This window comes from Anabrus simplex, chromosome 2 (genome assembly GCF_040414725.1).
Source record: "Anabrus simplex isolate iqAnaSimp1 chromosome 2, ASM4041472v1, whole genome shotgun sequence".
Classification (NCBI taxonomy): domain Eukaryota; kingdom Metazoa; phylum Arthropoda; class Insecta; order Orthoptera; family Tettigoniidae; genus Anabrus; species Anabrus simplex.
This window is the reverse complement of record NC_090266.1, coordinates 907,990,208-908,014,524: the sequence shown is the minus strand read 5'-3', so window position 1 is coordinate 908,014,524 and position 24,317 is coordinate 907,990,208. Positions and strand designations below refer to the sequence as shown.

General features: G+C 38.8%; 1 protein-coding gene across 4 annotated transcripts in view; it reads left to right on the top strand.

Moving 5' to 3' along the window:
- The window catches only part of LOC136864547 (serine-rich adhesin for platelets), a 709,539-nt gene that overhangs the window by 621,926 nt on the left and 63,296 nt on the right, over nucleotides 1–24,317 (top strand). The gene's annotated exons all lie outside the window — the stretch shown is intronic.

Genomic DNA, 24,317 nt, shown 5'->3' with positions numbered 1-24,317 from the left:
CATAAAGGTAGCATGAGAATGTTTTTCTTGTGGTGCTGCCAGTAAATATTGTTGTTAAAGAGAATTTTTAAGCACGACTTGAACATCTCCGATGAATATGTGGTTGCTGTGGCTGCAGCATGTACATGCAATTCCTTCACAAACTGGTATGATGTCACTGTCCAACATACCGTTGTTTTCTTGTTGTTAGCATACCTCTGCTATATTTCAATCCTTCATTATTGATTAAGAAGCCATAATTTTGTGTGTTACCCTGTTAGAGTTCAGGTAACAGTTTGGATTTTTCAGTTGTTCAACATGTGATCAAGTTCCAGCATAATTTGGGTAGGTTATCAGATTACACAATAGTAAAGGAGCACTTATTAAATAAAAAATAATAATAAATATAAGGTAGTAGGTTAAGCAACTGGCAGTAAACTAAAATGAAGGATCGAATAAATCAACAAATGTTTATAAGCACTCGTAAGAGAAAGAGAGAATTGCAGGATATTCACTACTATCCTTTGTTAGATTGGGGAAGTTACATGTTTGAATTGCCAAGCAGTCGTCTTCGTGGTTTGTGGTGTGGGTTGCTGTAGTCATGTCCTAGTTCGTGAACCATGGACAATGGCTGAGTGGCCTAAAAAGTGGTCCTGAGGGTCAGGATATCAGTTACAATGCATCAGGAGTTGCCATTGAGTATATTCTGAGTCATGGCCATCCTTATGCCCTGGTGGCTAGGACTAAACAATCAACCAGTCGTCCCTAACGAATTAGAGGGCAGATCCTAACTAGGGCAGCATTATGCTTCATGGATTTTGCAGAGCTCAGAACATTCTGAGCAATCCTCAGACCTATGGGAGTAACGTGAGTCCTACTTCCATATGACAGGCAAGGGACTCCTTGGAAATAATTAGTCAAATGATTGCAGCTTATGGAAGAAGGAAAGTAGTACTGGCTGGATCAGCAAAGAGAATGTATCTGGATGTGTTAGGAGTTAATGATATTCAGGTAAGGGGAGATAATGTGGAAGAGGTAGGAGATTATGAAGTGTTCTTAACATATGTTATAGAGAGAAGGGCAGGAATACTATTGCTTCCAACATAGTTTCTGTTAGGCATTAAATGAGGGAATGATACAGCTAAATTTAACTGTTAGAGGAGTTCATACAAGAATTGTCTCACCGCCGGTTTCACTAAGCTTCGTCCTAATATGCTTGACGCCTGTCAAAAATGACGACCCGTTTCTTTTTGACGCTTCGTCAAAACCTTTTACATTTCATCATTACTAGTGAGCTGGAATAGACGCTCCATTTATTTTGACATGATCTCGCATTTCGAAACAACGTTATATCACGATATATCGAGTTTTATCGTACGTTCCGATTGCCATTTCTCGATTAATAATTGAAGTACTGAGCCGTGGTTGAAAATAGACTTGGTTTGTAATTTAATTTTCTGTTATGAGAGTGGTCTAAAACGGAAGATAATAATAATAATAATAGTAATAATAATAATAATAATCATCATCATCAAAGAAGAGAGGATCCAAATTCTCTGAAGACGAGAAGATTTTGTTCTTGAGTCTTGTTGCCGAAAGGAAAGAGACAATCGAAAACAAGAAAACCGATGGCATAACGTTGCACGGTAAAGAGAAAGCATGGATGGAACTTGCAAATTGTTTTAATTCTCATGTATTTGTTTGTAAAAGGTCAGTGAAACAATTGAAAATGTTTCATGGCAACCTCAAAAGAAGGGCTAAACAAAAAAGATGCCAGGATAAGGTGAATATGTTTAAAACTGGAGGTGGAGTTGCTGTAATCCCTTCATTAGACCAAACATCATCACAATTGCTAGAAATAATCATGGACCAAGTAGAACCTCTTCCCCACAACTGGGATAGCGATTCCGCATACATAGGCTAACTGCATTCAGTAGCAACACTGTTGAACCATGCAATGTACTGGTGACGTTTGAAGAAGAACCAAGCACAGAGATCCTTATCCCTACCAGTAAAAAAACAGTCCCGAATACAATCCATGACCTTCCACCATCAACTAGCGGTAGCAAGATATCGTGGACATCAAGAAACCGGCCTTCTTTTAAGAAGACAATGAAATCAGAAGCATCGAAGGCTCGTGAAAAAGTTATTGAATTGTCAGGAGCAAGAAGGGATCTTTGCAAGCAAGAATTCGACATGCTGCAATTAAGGCATAACGAAGAACTAGCCTTAATACACATGAAAAAAAAAAAAAAAAAAAAAGAAACTGAAAAATGTAAGAAAAAAATGAAAAAATGAGAAGTGCAGTGCTATAGGCAAAACTTTCCTTTTATTTGAAGAAACAATATACTTTTTTGCTATTGGCTTTACGTCACACTGACACAGATAGGTCTGATGGCGACGATGGGACAGAAAAGGGATTGGAATGGGAAAGAAGCGGCCGTAGCCTTAATTAAGGTACGGCCCCAGCATTTGCCTGGTGTGAAAATGGGAAACCACGGAAAACCATCTTCAAGGCTGCCGACAGTGGGGTTCGAATATCTCCTGAATACTGGATACTGGCCGTACTTAAACGACTGCAGCTGTCGAGCTTGGTAGGCTAAATTTAATGCTGTCCCAAGGTTCCTTTTGAAATATAGTGAAAACATATCTGTAACCCCTTTTTATTAATATTTCACACTTCTACGAATGTATTAACCTATAAACTTAAATGACATTAACCAATGACCTATTAGTAACAAACATACAGTCACATTAAATATTGCCTTTTGTGTGCTATAGAAAACAATAAAGTGTGTGCTTGTTTATATGATATTAATGATACAGAACTCGTGTGTTTTAACTATGAGAGACAAAGATGTTGTTACTGTTGTTTTTAAACCCAGTGATAAGGTCGGAAATCTCCTTTTCCATACTCCATATTGTTGTTCAACAGTGTTTCTTGTCTTAATATGGGCTCTGTTGTAGTTTTCCTCGCCTTGATTTTGTGGATTTAAGAATGACGTAAGAAGAAAATGTGTAAGTCGATATCCATTATTCGCTAGGAGATGTCCGTGTTGGATTCTTCCCGTCTTAAATTTCATTCTTATTTCAGAATTATCAAAAATAAAATTGTCATTAACCGATCCAGGCCATCTAGCAACAATATTCCTTATTAGTAAATTAGTATCGCAAATAGTCTGTACATTAATTGAGAAATAGGACTTTCTGTTGTGGAAAACTGCTGCATTATGTCCACCAGGTGACAGTATAGGTATATGTGTACAGACGATGGCACCTCTTACTCCAGGGAAGTTGTTTATCATGTAAAAATCGCGAATAACTGTACGAGCTTCATCACCTTCAGGAAAATTCACATACAGGCGTCTCAAGGAACGAATTGCTTCAGAAAATTTCCTAATATAGCAACAAATTGTTGATTTAGATACACTATTCACATCTGCTAGTACCAACTGGAAAGAACCAGTAACATAAAAACATAGAGTTAAAAGTAGTTGTTGTATGGGTATTAACGGACGGTTTCTGTTAGTAGGATATTCCAGTCTATTTTCAATTTGCTCTAAAAGTTTCAGTGCTACCCTCTTGGAAAGTCTGTACCTAGTTACAAAATTGAAGTCATCCATTGAGAACAAATGATCATTACTGTCAGGAATTGCACGTTCAGGCCCCAGATTTTCCAATAATTCTATATACAGTAATTCAGCATCCAAGTTGTCTCCCACATTCTTGATCTTCTAAATAACTTCCTTTGAAATGCTTTAACATTTCTTGTAAAATGCCGAAACGATTAAAACATTTTAAAAGAGATCTGTAGTTTCCTACTACTACTACTACTGAACACTGCAGTGTTTACAACACAGAGACACCATTTTAAACGAATCGTCATGTTTGAAGGTCGAAAATCAGCGCGTCAAAACTGATGGTGCGTTTGACGATTGTCAAAGTAAACACACATTGAAGAAACGAAAAATGGACGATAAAAGAACCGTCAAAGTTAAACAGTCGTCTAATTCATAAACGAAGCTTGGTGAAACCGGCCATCAGTGTATTCACCATGAGAGCGTGCAGGTGAGGAGAAAGTTGATAATCTTTATGAAGCACTGAGCGACATCAGTCAGGATTAACAATAAGGACAAGATAGTGCTAATGGGCGGCCTCAATTCGAGAGTTGAAAATAGAAGTGAAGGAAATGGAAAGGTGATTCAGAAATGTGAGGAAGAGATGGAAGCTAATAAGAAAAGGAAGCATTTACTGGATTTCTGTACTAGTATGGGATTAGCCGTTACAAATTCATTCTTCAAGCATAAGGCTATTTACTGCTACACATGGGAGAGTAGAGGCACCAAATCCATAATAGACTCGCTATGTAATTCCAGAAATCTGTTAGGAATATGTGTGTGTTCCAGGAAATTTTTTTGATGATGCAGACCACTATGTGATCTGTAGTGAACTAAGTATCTCTAGGCAGTGAAAGAAAGAGAAAGTGAACTGTTTGCAGAAAAGGTAGAAAATCTCCGGGCAAGGAAGTTAGACAAAAGTATATGGATATGAGTTAGTGAAAAGTTCCAAACAATAGACAGTAAGCAGCTTCAGAATATAGAAAGAGAATAGGTGGCATACAGGGATGTTGTAATAGAAACTGTGTGTAAAGATGAAAGAGAGCAAACATCTTGGTGAAATGATGAGGGCAGCTTGTAAACTTAAAAGAAAGGCACATCAGAAATTGCTCTAAACAAGGACTGATACAGAGAGGGAATTGTCCATAGATGAAGGAAACAGAGTGAAACAAATATTTGTCAAATCCAAGAAGAAGTTTGGGGAAGATATCAGTAATGACCTGAAAAGGCAACGTCCAGCGGCAGGGAAACCTTTATGTACAGCAATAAATTATCTAACAAACGGAAGGAAAAAGGAAATAAATGGTGTTTTGGGTAAATCAGGTGAATTCATCACTGGGCAGGTGGAAGTAATATTTTTAAAATCTTCTCAACATAAAATGAAATCTCTCTGGTGACGCCACAAACAACTGAGCTCAATATACTTGAGGAAGTGGAAAGGACGGTAAATAAACTCCTGTTATAAAGCAGCAAGAATAGACAAAATTAGACCTGAAATCGTGAAATATAGTGGGAATGCACGGATGAAATGGCTTTATAGCATAATAAGATTGGCGTGGAATGTTAGTAAGATACTTTCTGGTAGGGTGAAAGCAGTAATTGCACTTATCTCTAAGCAAGGGGACAGGAAGGATTGCAACAACTATCAAGGTATTTCATTGATTAGTATTCCAGGCAAGGTGTTCACTGGCATTTTGGAAGGGAGGGTGCAAACAGTGGTTAAGGATAAGTTTCTTGAAGACCAATGTGTGTGGTTTCAGACCACAGAGGGTCTGTTAAGGTCAGATTTTCAGTATGTCAGGTAAGTGAAAAATTGTATGAGAGGAATTGACAGTTATGCTTATGTTTTGCACATCTAGAGAAGGTATATGGCATGGTATCGAGGGAATCATTGTTAGTTGTACTGGGGAACTATGGGATTAAGGTTAGATTATTAAAAGCAATCAAAGTCATTTATGTTGAAAATTCGCCTGTGGTAAGAATTGATGGTAGAATGAGTTCTTGGTTCAAGGTAATTACAGGGGTTGGACAAGGTTGTAATCTTTCACCTTTGTAGTCCATAGTTTACAGGTAGATGGATCATCTACTGAAAGGTATAAAGTGATAGGGAGGGATTCATTTAAGTGAAAATCTAGTAAGCAGTTTGGCCTATGCTGATGACTTGGTGTTAATGGTAGATTGTTAGATTGTGCTGAATGCTTGCAGTCTAATATCTTGGAACTTGAAAACTGGTGTAATGAATATGATATGAAAATTAGCCTTTCCAAGACTAAAGTGAAGGTGAGAAACCTAAGTGAATTAAATGTGAGGTTGGGAATACGTAGGCAAGTCAATAAGTATCTGCAATTTTGTCCTAATTGTCCTTAGGTTGGCTCTATGTCATTGTATGCTCACCAGCCGCTAGATGACTCCAATGTCCACATCTATGGTAGGTTTCATCGTTATCGGGTCAATACAGCTTGCACTGTTGCGACGTAAATTTGGCTACTCCACACTCTGTTTGCACAAAGGCAGAACAGCATTCTGTAATCCGTCTTTTGTGGTCTGAGGGTGTACCAGGGGCGGAAATTCATAGAAGAATTTCAGCACAATACTGAGACAGTGTTTTTCCAGTGTTTACCAGTGGATTGAACAGTTCAAACGGGGTCGCATGAGCTTGAAGGATGAGGAAAGATCTGGGCGTCCATCTCCAGCCGTAACTGATGTCAATATTGAACAAGTGCGTGATATGATCCTGAATAACAGACGAGTGACCGTTGATGACATGGCAAACCGTATGCACATCAACAGGTGAAGGAAACGGTGATACGTTGCTTGCTGCGCAACCAAAAACCTCTTTTGCAGAGGGTATCAGCTTGTGAAATGGTGGGCCATGTGTATTGAAAAGCAGGGTGACTATGTTGGAAAACGATATCATTAAAAATTGTGTACTCCTTTTGTAATAAATTATAAAAATTGATTGGAGATGCTTATTGACTTGCCCTCATACAAAGCAGGATTGTGAGATGGAATCAACGTGCAGCACAGCTAATGCAGTGAGCTCGAGGTTGCGATCAACAGTACCCTGGAAGAAAGAAGTCAGTTCCTGGAGAAAACTATCTTTACACCGGTCTGTTTCCAGATCAACTTTGCTTTACTGGAGTGAAAGCTGAGTGGACATGGGATATCTTATTCATAAGCTAGAAGTAACAGACATGAGTAGTAAGGTATAAACAGGTGGGAAGAATGGTAGGAGGGTACTCGGAATAAGGCACTAAAGGTTAAGTTAGGTATGAACTCGATTGATGAAGGTGTACGGATTAACCAGCTACGGTGGTGGAGTCGTGTGAGACGAATGGAGGGGGATATGTTACTTAAGAGAATAATGGGCTCGGGCACGGATGTTAAGAAAAGTAGAGGAAGGCCACGATGATGATACTCATTTTCAAATGATTTAAAGATATGATGTATAGAACCGCAAACGAGGCCCCAGAACTAGTTACAAATAGAGGATTGTGGCAGCATTTATTCAATTCTCAGAAGCTTGCAGACTCAATGCTATTAATGAAGATGTATGTGTGCAGTCATCTTCAGATCCAGGAATATCAGTGACGGGTCAGCTGTGTTAGAAATAAACACATGACTGGTAGTATTTAATCTGCAAGATTTATTGACGAAATGTTGTTACATTCTAATTCACAGTTCGTACTCCCTTAACTTGCACTAACTTGGTAACACAGGTTTTAGTGTTTGTCTATTCTATCACTTATGAACTGACACTATCACACATTTATCAGTTATGTACTACACACTTTCCTATACTGGACATCATGCACTGTCTGCCAAACAACGCAAGTCGATGGCACTCGTTTGTGACGTACCCACTCGGCCCTCAGATGTTTGACAAAATTATAACGTGGCGGGTCACTTTAATATTAAAATAAATAAATGATATGTCATTGTTTCTCCATAAACAGTATCCCGAGGGTGCCAGTCTTCAAGCTTATGGCTAGAAAACGAAAGTTGATAATTAATTAATTAATAATAATAATAATAATAATAATAATACGTAATGAGACTCAAAAAACTCCCAGGGGTGAGGTGAACGGAACACAAATCATTAAGTACACTAACTTGGAATTTAAGGATCATTAATAATAATTTCATGAAATACAAATTAAAACAGCTATTTATTAGGATGAAAAACGTGACGTAACGGTGTATTAACGAAATCTGAACTTACGGAAGCAAAAGAAAAATTGAATGAAATTAACTCTAAGAAAATGAACTGTTGCGCGAAGACTTGCAGTAACTTATGCCATAAGCTCACCATATGTAGACTCTGTTGTCTTGAAGCTGATGATGGGTGGATATCTCGTACCGGCTGCCTCATCTGTTGTTAGATTCCAGTCCTACTTCTACATTCCTGCCTTTAACACTTCCTACTTTACTCCTTACATAAAGTCGTAATGAGTCCTACTTTTAAGTGCAAAACCACCATGGGTTATGTTCATGGAGAGAATACACTTGTATTCTTCCGTATTACGGAACAGTAGCATAGCTAAACTCATAATAAAAGCTCTCCTCCCCTATACTAGTCAAAACTGGTCTACCGTTGACTACCTCTCGTCATTGAGATAACAAGTCCCAATGAGAGTAACTTTTGAGTAGTATCCTACGGTACTACTCAGATGCGAAGTGAACTAAGTTAAAATCTTCTCCGATGTTCAGACATAGAATCGTAGTAAGAGTGTCTTCCAAGAGTGAGAATCAGAATGTCCTCTCTAGCTCTCGTCTACGACGTATATAGGTTCAAAAGTCTCCTTCCATCAGCCATATCACATGGTCCAGTAAGATTCGAGGTCTCATCCCTTCTCCTATGTATTGCTGTGAATCCATCATGTTGCTTCATTACGTTCATTCACATAGGCTGAACTTTCCCGCTGAAATAAAGCGTCAGGTCTCCAAGTTCGAAAAGTTGGCGTTTATAATGTATCAACTGTCTCTTCATGAGGTGGAAAGGGTAAGATCTCTCGTAACCTAGATGACGTACTTTTCTTGGAAATGGCCTGAAATTACCCTGTTGACTCTGGTCACCTCACTACGGCTATTGGAAAATTGACTGCAAGTTATAAATATGAATGATGTTGAAATACTTTACCCAATAATTTGTTCGTTCAGAATACTTTATAGCCGCGATACAAAGAAATGAAATGATGATTGAAATTGATGATAAAAACCCAATATATATATATATATATATATATATATATATTAATTTAAACATGACCTATCACTGATTAAATATATACATCTTATCAATTAATTATATAGTTCAATAATTGAAAACATGCAGTGATGTCCCAAACATCACACGTTCATCAGTCGAACATTCCAGCAGTCTTCGTTGACTGAACTGTGACACGATGCAATGGCACGAGGCACTCCTGACTACACTGAAGACAAACTCAAATCCATGACAGAAAAGAACTCGGTCCACCAACTTAACTCAACTCCATACTGCACTCAGCTGTTCGCCTGTGCTTGTCTGATCCACCTTAAATAGGGAAGTTGGCTCCTTGAAATTCTTCCTGGAAGAAGAATTCTCCAGAGTTCTCTCGATTCAGAATTATTTGGATTTATCTTCCAGGTCTTTCCAGTACTGTCGGAGGCCTCCAGGGGTGTGACGGAGTGATGTTAGAGAGGGACTGGCCATTCCCTCCTGAATCGTTCTTCTGATTGGTTGGTCACACAGGAATCAACAACTAAGGGCCAGTTGTACCACCTATGCGTAAAGTAGCGTATAACTTGCCCTCCACATAAAAGGAAGTTCCCTTTCAAACATTGCCACATAGTGCTATTGGCAACGTTAAGCGCAGTTACCCAGTGCCTAATTTATCGGCTACTTTGAGGTTTTGATAAAACTGTACCTGCAAAGCAAGTTTAGAGAGCTGAACATTATTATCTGCATTTTTTTTTACATACAGCTGAAATTAGCCTAGTATGTTAATAAGAACATGATACTGTAACAGTAATCAGTATTGTATTGAAGGATTTTTTTTACGTCGCACCGACACAGATATGTCTTGTGGCGGCGATGGGGTAGGAAAGGCCTAGGAAGTGGAAGAAGCAGCCGTGGCCTTAATTAAGGTACAGCCCCGGCATTTGCCTGGTATGAAAATGGGAAACCACGGAAAACCATCTTCAGGGCTGCCAACAGCGGGGCTCGAACCCACTATCTCCCGATTACCGGACACTGGCCGCACTTAAGCGACTGCAGCTATCGAACTCGGTAAAGGATTTTTAAGATGATTGCTCCCTTGAGTTGCAACAGTCCCACCAGCCTCTGGCGTCTACAGCATCAGGGATACACACAAAAGTCACGCATTTGCAAAGAAACTCTACAAGGATACAAGATCATATGTAGGTGGATCACCCCAAGTGTTCTTGAGCATACTGACTAAGTTGCTCGCTTTGTAATATGAAGTGCATAGTTTAGAGTCCTCATTATGCCAATTTTTTTTATTTTCATAGTTAGCTATTTTATTCATCTGCATGCCTCCTTTCATACATTCTTTTATTGATAATATATTTCAATCATATGATTAATCATAGTATTATGTCTATTAGGAAAATTCTTTGTATGTGAGCTACTTACAGAAATTGATGTTCTCATTAATTCCGATCAGCATTGATTTGCACTTAGGACTGTCACACAAGTGGCAGATTCCCTATTAATTGTTTACCTAGTCGTCTCGTAAATGGTTTCGAAGAACTTGGAAATATATCAAACATTTCCCGTGATAAATTGTTCCGTTCCCGAATTCCTCTTCCTATAAATGTATATTTGCCCCCGTTTGTCCTAATGTTAAACATTAGAATTAAATAAATTACCAGTAAAGTGAAGCATATGTGGATCTAATCGAGGTCACAGAACTAGTTGCAAATAGAGGATCGTGGAAGCAATTAATTCACGGAAGCCTGGAGATAGAATGTTCAAAGGGAATAGGACCACAAGGAGGATGTGTGTGTATACGTACACTATGTGATCAAAAGTATCCGGACACCCCCAAAAACATAACTTTTTTTCACCCTAGGTGCATTGTGCTGCCGCCTGATGCCAGGAACTCCATATCAGCTACCTCAGTAGTCATTAGACATCGTGAGAGAGCAGAATGGGGCACTCTGCGGAACTCACAATCTTCGAACGTGGTCAGGTGATTGGATGTCACTTGTGTCAGAAGTCTGTACGTGAGATTTCCACACTCCTAAACATCCCTAGGTCCACTGTTTCTGATGCGATAGTGAAGTGGAAACGTGAAGGGACGCGTAGAGCACGAAAGCGTACAGGCCGACCTCGTCTGTTGACTGACAGAGAGCGCCGACGGTTGAAGAGGATTCTCAAGTGTAATAGGCAGGCATCTATCCAGACCATCACACATGAATTCCAAACTGCATCAGGATCCACTCCAAGTACTATGGCAGTTCGGTGGGAGGTGAGAAAACTTGGATTTCATGGTCAAGCGGCTGCCCATAAACCACACATCATGCAGGTCAATGCCAAACGACGCCTCACTTGGTGAAAGGAGCCTAAACATTGGACGATTGAACAGTGGGAAAACGTTGTGTGGGGTGACGAATCACGGTACACAATGTGGCGATCCGATGGCAGGGTGTGGGTATGGCGAATGGCCTGTGAACATCATCTGCCAGCCTGTTTAGTGCCAACAGTAAAATTCGGAGGCGGTGGTGTTATGTTGTGGTGGTGCTTTTCATGGAGGGGGCTTGCACCCCTTGTTGTTTTGCATGGCACTATCGCAGCACAGGCCTACATTGATGTTTTAAGCACTTTTTCGCTTCCCACTGTAGAAGAGCACTTCAGGGATGGTGATTGCATCTTTCAACATGATAGTGCACCTGTTCATAATGCACGGCCTGTAGTGGAGTGGTTACACGACAATAACATCCCTGTAATGACTGGCCCGCACAGAGTCCCGACCTGAATCCTATAGAACATCTTTGGGATGTTTTGAAACGCCGACTTCGTGCCAGGCCTCACCGACTGACATCGCTACCTCGCCTCAGTGCAGCACTGCCTTTCCCCAAGCAACCTTACAGCACCTGATTGAACGTATGCCTGCGAGATTGGAAGCTGTCATCAAGGCTAAGGGTGGGCTAACACCATATTGAATTCCAACATTACCGATGTAGGGCGCCACGAACTTGTACATCATGTTCAGCCAGGTGTCCGGATACTTTTGATCACATAGTGTATATGGAAAGAGAGTTAAGAACAACAGCAGGAAACGGATATAAATTCCAATTTAAGTTAAATAAAAAGACAAAGCAAACCTGCATGCCTTCTGTTTCAGAGTGAGCACATTGACCACTCTACTACAAGAATGCTTTCCGAAACACTGCCTTACATGATGGCTTATAACTGGTGAAAAAACATGTAAACGTTAAAATTTCTAGAATTTGAACTATATATTAACCTCACGAAAGTGTGACAAATCATTGTCCATCACTCTTACAGGCTCACCTTGTTAGGCCTGTTAGTGATAATTAGCAGATGTAAGGACAGGAAAATAAGACTATCAAGCTTCATACATCTGACGATAGAAAGCACCTCAGTTGACAGTGAGAAGTCGCTAAAAGTCAGTCTGGCCAACCCCGTATATCGGTGTCTAGTTCCGGGTAGCTATCTAGAGCTTACATGGATGTGGTAGCACACAAGCCAAAGTACCAGCTGATTTACACCACCGATTAGTTTATCTCCTGCGCAGCTGCCATCTAGTTTACCAGCAGATGGTTGAACAGGCACTATGTGGTATTGTCAATGGCTCCCGAGTGGGGACACCCAAACTCGCTCCTCCCGGAGGTCGTACACAAACTACAGTATATATGTATGAGGTGCCGTCAAGTCAGTGACAACTCCTGGCTACTTCATGGAGGAGTTTCTCGAGACATTTCTCTTTTCCCCAAGTCCTTTCAGTTCATCCAGTCATGTATTCATTATATCTGTGATTGAATCTATCCATCTGAGTGCTAGCCACCCTTGTCTCAGAGTTTCTTCCACATTTCCAAGCACAATCTTCTCTCTCTCTCTCTCTCTCTCTCTCTCTAAGGAATCAAACCAAAGTATGATAGCTGTAACCTTGTAATATATGTCTCAAGAGACAAATCTGGGCCAGGCTGAGTGGCTCAGACGGTTGAGACGCTTGCCTTCAGGCCCCAACTTGGCAGGTTTGATCCTGGCTCAGTCCGGTGGTATTTGAAGGTGCTCAAATATGTCATCCTAGTGTCGGTAGATTTGCTGGTACATAAAATAACTCCTGCAGGACTAAATTATGACACCTCGGCATCTCCAAAAACCGTAAAAGAGTTGTTAGTGGGATGTAAAGCAAATATTATTATTATTATTATTATTATTATTATTATTATTAGACAAATCTGGATTGATCTTCTTAATTGCCCATTTGTTTGTCTTCTTGGCCATCCAAAGTAAAATTCTTCATCAATACCATAGCTCAAACGCTTCAATGTGGTTTCTATCTCACTTCTCTTTGGTCCAGCTTTCAAAACCATATGTAACTGTGAGAAAGACTAATGACTTAACCATTCCAACTTTGGTATGCACAGACACATCCGAGCATTAGATGGTCCTTTTTTTCTTTTTTTTACAATTTGCTTTGTATCGCACCGACACAGATAGGTCTCATGGCGACGATGAGATAGGAAACGGCTAGGAGTGGGAAGGATGCAGCTGTGGTCTTAATGAAGGTGCAGTGCAGCCCCGGCATTTGCCTAGTGTGAAAATGGGAAACCACGGAAAACCATATTAAGGGCTGCCAACAGTAGGATTCGAACCCCCCCCACACACACACACACACACGCTCACTAGAAAAAGAATGACTGCATGGTATTGTATGTTCCTTGCATTTAATATTTTGTCAGACTTAAATTTGATGATTATCAACATATAATTCTCCTCCTATGTAGATAAGCTCACTAGACAAAAAATTAGTCTCCCCTGGAGAAATAATTACAAGCATCATTTAATACCGTGTAACTCTGCTTCTGGACTTGATAAGCGCCTGGATTTGGTTAGGAAGTGAAGTTCACAAGGTTGTGCAGGAACATCGCATCCAGGTTAAGACACTCGCTGAGGATTTGATCTTGTAATTCCACAAACTAGCGGGGATGCTGATGTCTGTGTTTTTCCTGCTGTTCCAAATGTCCCGTAGAATTTTTTCTTTTTACAAGTTGCTTTACACCGCACTGACACGGATAGGTCGTATGGTGACGATGGATCAGGAATGGTCTAGGTGTGGGAAAGAAGTGGCCGTGACCTTAATTACGGTACAGCCCCAGCATTTGCCAGGTGTGAAAATGGGAATCCATAGAAAACCATCTTCAGATCAGCTGACAGTGGGGTTCGAACCCACTATCTCCCGAATACTGGATACTGGCCGCACTTAAGCGAATGCAGCTATCGAGCTTGGTGTCTGAGCCACTCAGCCCGGCTCCAGTTAGTGGCCCGGTTGGTATTTCAGACTCATCTGGATGCTACATACTTGGAACTAAAATGCACTGTGCATTCTTTCGCCTCAATCTCTCTTATTGTAATAAATGAAGTGTATTATGGAAACATATGTTCATTAACAAGGAGAGTATTTGGGCTCAAACAAACATATCTGTATGAAATTTTCGTTACAGGACCATTACCTACTGCTCAGTGTGCTAGTTAGTGTCTTATTTCTGCAAGACTTTGCAAACCTGCTGTAGATCTCATTATAGAAGCAAAATGCAATGCCAATATCTTAACTATAAATGCAGGTGAGGACTTTCAATAAAATGCTCAGAGCAATATGAATGACTACAAAACACACAGTGAAGGAAAGCAAGTTGATCACATGTCATAAATGCACATTCCATAATATCACTTCTGAAAGCCACGTCAGTAATACTTCTTGAAGTTGTCCACAGGTTCACCAATATTGAAGCCAGTGTTCTGCCATGCCTAACGAAGCATTGGTCTGTATATGTCCGCAGATAATTGATTGTAAATGACAGAATGCAATTTCATGAGAAAGAATCTGTCCCGCAAGTTGGGCTGCATTACTGGAACGTAGTTTAAGAAAGTCTGAACAAATACATGTCCAGTGGTTGTGCATATTTTGTAGTTTTAAGTGGAATGATTTTTAAATGTACATCTTTCCTCCAGAGTCTTCCCATAGTACTTCATCCTTATGTCGAGACCAGGAGTCACAAAGTAGTAGTGACTTTGTCGGCAAATGTGGATTCAAAACTGACCAGAAAAAAAGATATCTTCAGATGTTCTTTCGTCATCTTCCCACTCACATTTGCATCTACAAAGACTTTTAGAGGGTCTCGACTGGCGTGGCAGCAGGCAAAGTACTAATGTGGCACGACATACAGTACGCATGTGCTAGAACTAAAATATCTGCCATAATTAATGAAATGACCCGTGATACAGATAGTAAGGTGATTCAAACTTTGAAGACTGAAACTTTTGCTTTTTCAGCTGATGGTAGCAATGATAAAGATACTAAGCTCCATCCTGTTGTCTCATTTTTCAACAAAGAATTGAGAAAGATTGAAAATCGTTTGTTATCCATGGAAAATTTGGAAGGCAACTCTACTGGTGTTAATGTTGCTATTTTGCTCCTGGATGTTCCAATGGCAAACTGTATAGCTTTCAGTGCAGATAAGGCTCCTGTTATGATGGGAAGAAAAAAATGGAAGATGGTGTTGCTGCTAAACTAAGAGAGAAGTGTGAAATTGTTGTTGTTGTTGTTGTTGTTGTTATTATTATTATTATTATTATTATTATTATTATTATTATTATTATTATTATTATTATTATTATTATTATTATTATTATTATATGCCCATGCCATTGTATTCATTTGGCTGCCATGAAGGGTGCAGACTCCCTTCCTGTCAAAATTGATGAGATACCGATTGATATTTATTGTTATTTAGACAAAAGCTTGGAGAGAAAAGATCATCTCAAAATGTATCAAGCTTTGTAGCAAACTGATGTTAGAAAAATGTTAAAACGTGTGTACATGCTGGTTATCCTTGCAGAAATGTTTGGAAAGATTGATTTCACAGTGGGAGCCACTGCAGAGTTTTTTAAGTACGGGGTAAAACGGTCCAATGGCACAGAAACATCTCTGAAGTATTTCCAAATTCCCAATCTAAGGCCACATGAAGATACAGAAATGGAACGTGGTCCTTGTGTCAGTAGACTACAAGATCAAATTTCTGTTATTTCTGGGAAAAGGAAGGCGGAGTGCAGTTCATCTCCACCTGTGAAGAAAATAAGGGAACCTAGTTGTAGTGTTAATATTTCACGAGAGGAGACACTATTTCTTTTTCTGTCTTCAAATTTTAAATATTTCACGAGAGGAGACACTATTTCTTTTTCTGTCTTCAAATTTTAATAAAGCAGTTTGCTTACTTTTGACATGTATCATCTCTACTTTTAAGAATATAGTCCTGACGCTCAACGCATACCCATGCGGTATCTTCTGATCTCAAAACTTGGCCCACCCTAGTAATAATGAGGGTTGTCAGTCTGCCCGCCCTAGTGATAATGAGGGTTGTCAGTTGGTTTCTTTCCTCTGGACACAAGGGGCGCGTGTTGTTCAAAAGGCAAGTGAGCGCTGTCAAAAGCAAGGTTGTCATATTTTGCGTCAATGATTTAAATGTGTTAACATTTAATTTATTCTAAAGTCAAAATATAAATATAAAAACTTGATCATGAACCACAGCACAAACCAATATCGCAGAATAATTTGTTTTGTGCTTAACCCATGCGGTGGTCGCAGATATTGAAAGAAAGAAAGAAAGAAAGAAAGAAAGAAAGAAAGAAAGAAAGAAAGAAAGAAAAACAGGAAGAAGGAATTTTCAAATAAACTTGACAAAGACTAAACTTAAATTGATACCAAAGTAGGCCTATTAAAATATTAATTTTATGCTGCTAATATCAGTGTCACGCTTTCAGTAAAGAAAGGAAAAGTACAACAATTTTTTACAATTTGTTTTATGTCGCACCAACACAGATAGGCGTTATGGCGACAATTGGCTAGGAAGGATCTAGGAGTGGAAAGGAAGTGCCCGTGGCCTTAATTAAGGTACTTCCCCAGCATTTGCCTGGTGTGAAAGTGGGAAACCACGGAGAACCATCTTCAGAGCTGCCGACAGTGGGGCTTGAACCCATTATCTCCCCGATGCAAGCTCAAAGCTGCGCGCCCCTAACCGCACGGCCAACTCGACCGGCAAAGGAAAAGTAAAATCACGAACTAGGGACTGGGATAATAATAATAATAATAATTGTCCGCCTCTGTGGTGTAGTGGTTAGTGTTATTAGCTGCCACCCCCGGAGGCCCGTGTTCGATTCCCGGCTCTGCCACGAAATTTTAAAAGTGGTATGAGGGCTGGAACGGGGTCCACTCAGCTTCGGGAGGTCAACTGAGTAGAGGTGGGTTCGATTCCCACCTCAGCCATCCTGGAAGTGGTTTTCCGTGTTTTCCCTTCTTCTCCTCCAGGTACCTAACTTAAGGCCACGGCTGCTTCCTTCTCTCTTCTTTGCCCATCCTTTCCAATCTTCCCATCCCCCACCAAGGCCCCTGTTCAGCATAGCAGGTGAGGCCGCCTGGGCGAGGTACTGGTCATTCTCCCCAATTGTGTCCCCCGACGCAATCTCTCACGCTCCAGGACACTGCCCTTGAGGTGGTAGAGGTAGAATCCCTCGCTGAGTCAGAGGGAAAAACCAACCCCGGAGGGTAAGCAGATTAAGAAAGAAAGAAAGAAAGATAATAATAATAATAATAATAATAATAATAATAATAATAATAATAATAATAAATATCGGAGTATGTAGTTCGGACGAAAAATAGCCAGCAAACTTAGCTACTTTTAAAACAAATGGAGTATTTACCTTACCTCTATTTGTCGTCCTCATCATTGTCTGCTAGGTGAATTACAAATCTATCATGGTTGCTATCCGGGTCGTGTTTCATGTATTTCTCTTCTGTCTACATGGTGCTTTGAACACAAGCATACCAACTCTCAGGACCGATCGTTCCAGCTCCTTCACGCAGAAGTTGACACACACTAGCACTCAAAGTTGGCGTAACATTATTTTTCCAAACATACGCCTTCAGCTGAGACCAGATCATTTCTATGGGGTTTAAAATACAGTGATATGGAGGGAGTCGCAAAACTTTGTGTCCACATGAGGTTGCAATCTCCTCTACAGTGTACCTTTCACTGATATTGGCTGATTTGATATCCTCCAACATACCTGCCTTGATGGGTACAGGTTTTGGCCCGAGAATGTTATTGTACTCCATAAACTTAATAATGTCCATAATATTAGTGTTCATGTAAGGAAACCTAATCAGCTGCCGCGAATGATAGCTTGCATTGTCCATCACGATTACACATTTTCGGTCACGTGGTAGGTTATCTAGAAGATGACACCTAAACCAGTTTTTGAAAACTTGAGCTGTCTTTTTGTCATGGCTATCAGCTTTGCAGTCTCCAATGATTTTAGCCGATAAATAAAGGCAATTCTCAACCCAGCCCTCACTGCATCCAGCATGCAATACCATAATAAGCTTGCCTCGCGATGTTGTTGCTTTCAGTATGCAATTACAAGTTCCATCATCCTACCCTTTATTCACAATGTCATGAGTATCATACCAAGTTTCAGCTAGATAGACAACCCTGCACCCCTCGGAACGCAACTTCCGGAGACGGTCTATGAAATTATATCGCCAAGCTACTATTCTAGCAGATTCCATTACAATCTGTTTTTTCCTCAGAATACAGAAACAAACCCAAGTTTTATCAACAGCTGTCGTAGAGTAGTTTTTTCATAAGGAAAGCCACTCACATTTTTCAAATGTTTTAACAGTTCCTGTACGGTTGGTGACTTAGCTTTAGTAAAGAATGTATATAACTTGCGTCTCACCAAGTCACAGCAAAAATCATCAATTTTATTAAAGATAACCCTATTATTACCACACTTTTTCAGAGTTGTAGGTCCCCTCTTTACTATTTTACTTATAGTTTTCCTGTTAAGTTTCAACATTTTAGCTGTCTCAGAAATATAACCCTTGCAAACGTTGTTCTTCATAACGTATTCGTATGTGTTACATACCAGCCGTTGACTTTGGTTACTTAAAGTTTTAGTCTCCTTTCTTTTCTCCGCGGAACGACTACTACCCAGCTGAGTATCACTCGCGGGCGCGGAACCACTGCTGCTCGGCTGAATATCAGTCGTGGGCACGGAACCACTGCTACCCGGCTGAATATCACTCGTGGACACGGAACCAGTACTACTCGGTCGAATATCACTGCTACTGGTGCTCGGTTGAGGATCGTTTGCGTGCACTGGCAGATTTACTTCAGGATTTTCTGATGTGATAATTTGCAGGTGTGATTCCCATGGCCTCCATATTACTGCATGAAGCGAAGTGAAAAGCAAAACACTTCACGAATATTAATTAACGAAGCAAAGAAATAATCCAAAACTTTCAAACAGCGAACAAAGCAAGTGTGAATTGTCTGAGTTGAATAAAGAGACTGACTTCTATTTAACAAGAGGTGCATTGGCAACAGAGCTGTAAGGATTTCTGAAGGGGAATGCGAACTTCTGTTTTAAAGCTCACTGCCGTCGTAAATCACGCCCTGCTATGCAAGTGAGTGGCCAGGGAGATAAGAATAAGAATATTTATTCACCATTGATCATTTACATGAAATAGGTTTTGTCATCCAATACTACAGTATTATTTCTACTATCTATATAGGGTCAACTAGGGCAAATGTGGGACAGCAAGTAAATTATCCGTAAGCTTTATTAGTGGCAATACATTATTTTGAGTTTATTGAATGGAAGGCAATAACTAAATTACAAAAAATTACCATGTGATGAGCAGGAAAAGTAATGAAAAATTTACACTCATTTTCAGCATTAAAAAAATTGGTTTCTGGTAAGAAATATTTATAATTTTTGAAAAAACTAATGTTGATACAATTAATTATTTTTAACCCACATCTAAAGGAAGCATTGCAGAAACTGTCTCTAAAGCTAAGTATTTGTAAGATCAATATTAAGAAAGAAATTCTTATTTTCATTTCCGGGGCAATTCTGGGACATGTTTTGGGGCAATTCTGGGACATTCATGGGGTAAAGTTGGGACAGTTGTTGGACCTTCTTTTAGGTTACTTTAGTTTTAAAACAGAAGAATTTTTAGACATAATAAATGAGACACCATGTAGTAAACAGAAATTGACTAAACCAGGAAAAGAGAAGGCTAGACCAAAACCTAAAACTTTAAGGAGAAGGAAAGAAATCAGCAGTGATAGTGAGGAAGACACGGAAGAATTGGAAAGCAGCAAAAGCAGTGATGAGTTTGTAATATCAAGTGATTCTGAAGACAGCTGTAACTTAATCAGTGAAAAGGAGACATCAGGTGCAAAATTAGGTATTTTAGATTTACACCAGTCAGATTTTGTTTTGGTGAAATTTGAAGTAGCCAGGAAGCAAAAATCAGTGAATACAGGTATTTGTGTGTTATACAAAATGTTATTGATGATAATGATGCTGAAGTGATGTGTCTAAAAGTGTGTAGACAAACAAAATATGGTGTTCAGGCACGATGATGTGACTTTAATTAGCCATGTGAATATTATAAAGAAACTGCCACAACCTAAATTTGTTTGTATTGGGGATTGGATCCGTTATAAATTTTCTGAGTCCATAGATGTAATGGAGAAAAAATATAGAGCCTAGGTCATTGGATTAGGCTACTTTGACATATTGTAGACTGTAATAGTAGCCTATTCTTTTTTCCAAACATATATTTTATTAGGTACCCTGTGGCGTTTAACACTGATAATGTGTATCGAGTGATGTTTTTGCTTATTTCAGAAGTATTTGATAAAAAATATGCTAAAATTTTAATTGGGTAATATGTATGGACAGTGGTCATTTTTTATCCCAAGTGTTATGTATTTTGGTGGGAAATAAAAGTGATTATTCTTGCTTTAAGTATCAAGTAATTTTTACCAGTTAAGAAACCTGTTTTTTAACTAACAAAAACAGCATAATATTGGGCTAATTATTCTTTTTTTTATAATCAGTCACATAATATGAATACACTCTATCCCACTATTGCCTCAGTATCTGTGAAACAAGCTTTCTCACTGAATTATCACTGTGTCCCTCTTTTGCCCCATGCTTGTCCCAACATTGCCTCAAACCATGGGGTAAATTTGGGACACAGTTTTTGTGGAATTGCTAAACAGTTATAAGATTTTAATAAAATTTCTTCTTGGAAATGAACTGTGGGTACCAAATTACATTAATTTAACATCATGCCAACTTTCTACTTTGAGATTTAGTGCCCTAGAACTTGAAAGTTTTCATTTTTGTCCCAGAATTACCCCGGTTGACCCTACAGTTATTAAAAGTCAATATTAACAGTTTTCATTTCTAAGAATTCCTTTACGTCATAAAGTGGATTTTCCAACATCCAGTTATACATTTATCTTTTAAAATTATTGGTGGACACATCCTGTGCAGAGAATGGTAATTTATTAAAAAATATTATACTATTTACTTTATGTGAGTTACCTGTTTTCACAAGTCTATGCCTTGGGACATCAATATTACCCTTATTACGAGTATTGTGTTGATGGATGTTTTCCCTGATGGTAAATTCATTCAGATTGGTTTTTAACATACAATAATGAGATAAAAATATACAGATTTATAACTGTTAATATTTTAAGCGTGATAAAAAGGGGACGACAGTGCTCAGAAGAACCAGCTTTACACAATACACGAACAAGCTTCTTCTGAATAAGCAATACATTATGGACATAAGATGAATGTCCCCACAATGCAGCCCATATGAAATATGGGACTGGAAAAGTCCAAAATATGCCATTCTCAAATAGTCTGCTGTTACTAATTCCCTCAATTTCCACATAAGATATGAGACCCGTGATACATTTTTACAGACATGATTGACATGTACTTCCCAGCTTAATTTTTTTATCAATATGAATACCTAGTAGATTGACTGACTGAATTTCTATATTATTGGACAATCCTAACAGAATATGTTGGGTTTTAGAGTAGTTTATTAGATGAAAACCATTTCACTGCAGTCCTAAGAGCTTCTTGTGACATCTCTTGCAGATTTAATATGTCCTGATGCATGTCGATTAGTGTTGTGTCATCTGCATATGATACAACTGATTGTGACATAACATTTTGTTGTAGGTCATTAACAGCAACATTAAAGAGAAATGGGCCAAGTACAGATCCTTGTGGATTGCCTGTAATAACATCTTTCAATGTGGAATGTCTATTTCTAATTGCAACAAACTGGCATCTGTTACTTAAATACATCTTAATTACATCCAAATTGGGATTATTTATGCCATAATACTGAAGTTTTCCCAACAAAATTTCATGATCTATACAGTCAAATGCTTTACTCAAATCACATAAAACCAGAGAAACCATTTTCCTATTTTCAAAGGCTGTTAAAGTTTGATTGACAATTTCCAGAACTGCAGAGGTAGTACTTTTACCCTGTCGAAATCCATAGCGATTACTAGACAACAGGGCATGATTTTCAAAGTAGTTACTAAGTTGACTATAAATAACCGATTCAATTATTTTAGATAATATGGGAACAATTGAGACTGCACGGTAATTTTGGGGAAGATGTTCGTCACCACTTTTGAAGACCGGAATAACTTTTGAAATTTTAAGCATATTCGGAAAAAAACCAATCTTTAAACATTTATTGATACTAAACGCTAGTGGTTCACAAATCAGATGTATTGTTTGTTTAATAATGTAATTGGACAGCCAATAACAGTCCATACTTTTAGAATTAGATAATTTTGAGACCGTCTTTATGATTTCGTTTGACATAATGTCAACCCATTGGATAGTATGTCCCCCTAACTGATGTGGACCAGGCCCAATGATAGCAGATGTACCTGTTGGATTAACTTTATCACCTATTTCTTTCACTGTGTTCAAAAAGTAATCATTCATAGTATCTGGATTCAGTAATATATCATGTGTGTGATTAGGAATATTCTCTTGCGCTATAATATCCCAAGCTACCTTGCATTTGTTGGATGCACTTTCAATGTATGTTTCACACGCCAATTTTTTTTAATGCGCAAGTTTAGTTCTGTAGAACTTTTTACACCTGAGATATTCTTCATAAGCATCTTTCTGCACACTCCCTTGCACCCAAGAATTTTTATAAACTCTATACAGAATCAGCATCCTTTCCCTTATTTGGGTCAATTCATCAGAATACCAGTTAAGTTTTTTATTCCTAACTGTGCGCACATTATTGACCTTTCCCATGGGGGAGCAAGAATGCCACAATTCAACATAAGTTTTAAAGAAAGTTTCAATAGCAATTTCAGCCTTTGCTTTGTCAGTTTGATTTTCGTATAAAAAATTTCAGTTTACTTTCTTCAATTTTTCCCTGAATAAGTTAATATAACAATCTTTCTGTGTTCTTATCCATGAAATGTCAGGCTCCCTATTTGTTCTTTTGTCTGTGTAAGACAAATTCTTCTGGCAAAAAGAAAGTACCAATGGTTCATGATCAGCAAAAGACCCTCCAACGAGCTTGACATTATACATACTTCTTGAGAAACTGACAATAATGTTATCAATGCATGCATTATTGCGTGTGGGTGTTTTGTTTGTACAGGTTAAATTTAATGATATTAAAAGGTTAAGAAATATTCTTGAAGACTGTTCATCTGATTTTGCCATTTCTATATTAAAATCACCACAGACAACTACTTTAGTATTAAACTTTAACAATTTTCTCATAACTATTTCAAAATTCTCAAGAAATACTTTCACACTGCCCTTTGGAGATCTATACAAACTTACAATTATTAGATTCTGATGTATTATTTTAACACAACTAAACTCTCCATCTAATTCTGCACAGTATTGTCCTAAGTCAACCTTAACAAATTTCAAACAGTCCCTGACTAAAATTCCAGCACCCCCATTCTTCTTATTACTTCTACACATAATATCTGCCATAATATACCCACTGGGCACAAAGAATTCAACTTGATCTTCTACGAGCCAATGTTCTGACATGCATACCACATCAATTTTTTCGGCTTTACAGAAATGTTCTAGTTCTAACACTTTATTTTTGACACACTGAATATTTTTTTTTTTTTTGCTAGTTGCTTTACGTCGCACCGACACAGATAGGTCTTATGGCGACAATGGGACAGGGAAGGGCTGGGAGTGGGAAGGAAGCGGCCGTGGCCTTAATTAAGGTACAGCCCCAGCATTTGCCTGGTGTGAAAATGGGAAACCACGGAAAACCATCTTCAGGGCTGCCGACAGTGGAGCTCGAACCTACTATCTCCCGAATACTGGATACTGGCCGCACTTAAGCGACTGCAGCTATCGAGCTCGGTCACTGAATATTAACCTGCAGGATAGTCAGTAAACTATTGTCAATTTCTGTTTCCTGGACACTATCAATATCTTGGATGTCATTTTCCACAATAGGGAACATGCATGATCCAGGATTTTAATTAAATATATGGTAATCTGATTCAAAATTTCATGCAGAATTCAAAAATTTGATCAGAATGTAGAAATAATAACTCCAAACATGA